Source organism: Elephantulus edwardii, unplaced genomic scaffold, assembly GCF_000299155.1.
Source record: "Elephantulus edwardii isolate Elephantulus edwardi_28Jun2011 unplaced genomic scaffold, EleEdw1.0 scaffold00392, whole genome shotgun sequence".
NCBI classification, from domain to species: Eukaryota; Metazoa; Chordata; class Mammalia; order Macroscelidea; family Macroscelididae; genus Elephantulus; species Elephantulus edwardii.
In genome coordinates, this window is record NW_006400142.1 from 51,054 (window position 1) to 52,541 (window position 1,488).

The window sequence follows — 1,488 nt, forward strand, 5'->3', positions numbered from 1 at the left end:
CCTCCCAAGTATGATGTCCCTCTCTAAGGACCGGTCTCTCCTCACAACATGCCAGTTGTTATTTGTGTTGATTGCCTTCAAAACAGGCTAATAGATGATTAAGTTGACTAGATGGAAAAATTGGAATATATCAGAACTGTAAAGCCACTACTGAAGAAATGACTTGGTATCACAGTGATGCGTACATCAAATGTTAACCCTAAATAAGACCAGATAACATGTCTGAGTAAAATAAGCAGATTCAAAGATGTATGTTTGTGTATTTAAAATATTTTTGTTAGTCTCTTAAATATTATATCCTGATAAATTTGAATATTTATACAAATCTAGATATTTTTCCTGCTCGTTTAAATTACTGATTGGATAAATTAGTAAAGTAATATTAAAGCTACTCTAAGTTTTGGGTTGTGTTTTATTTGTGATAGTGACACAAATGGTGTCAGTTGGCCTTTGGCCCCTTTTGGCCAACAAGAACCCAAGGGTGGAGCCTTGCTCATGGGTATGCCTTTAAAATTCCATAGTGAGGGGTTGGGTCTGTGGCTGTCCTGCAACCTCCTGTGCAGTGGTTCTACTCTAGAAGTTGGTTTTATTTTATTTTAAATTTATTAATTTTAGAATGAACATTCTTTAAGTGGTATAGCAGTCTCTTGTCTATTTGCTGTACTGAATAACTTGGAGTTGCTGTGATGCTGAACACTATGCCACAGTCATCTCAAATACCATAATGATTTCCTATCATGGACAGTGTTTGGAGGATCTTCCAGATTGATTCAGATTTGGAAGCAGGAGTGGCATCCACTTCCTAAATGAGATGCCTCGGGAAACTCCATAAATTCAGTAATCATACAGAAATGATGTTAATTACAGAAGAGTTTAGGGGTTTTGTTCATAGGGTTGCTATGAGTCGTATTTGACTTGAAGACATGTAACCACTGCTAAACGAGACTAGTGACTTTATATTTGGAGGAACATTCATTCTCCTAGTTTTTACATCATTCTTTGTCAGTTTGCTGTACTGAGGTAATCTGGGCTGGATGTGATGCTGAACCTTGTGCCACTGGGGTATCAAATACAAATGGTCTCCCAATGTATACAGTGTCTGGTGGGGCTGCCAGTTGTAAAACAGGTTTGGAAGTAGGAGTGACGTCCACTTCCTAAACCTCTAGAAACTCTATGAACTTGGAGAAATGATGATAGTTATGGAAAGATAGTAGGTCTTTTGTTGATAGAGTTGCCATGAGTCGTACTCGACTCTACAACAATCAACAACAACAGATACATTATTAATGTAAAGGAGCTCTGGTACCTTCTTATTGTTATGTGCCCTCAAGTCTGCTATGACTCATAGCTATCCTATGAACAATGGCTCTGACGCTTTTCCTATCCTGAGTTAACTTCACTGTCTCTGGCACATCTGACTTCATTGTTATGTGTCAATCTATTTCATCCAGGACCTTCCTCTCTTGTCCTGACCCTTCTCCAAGGACT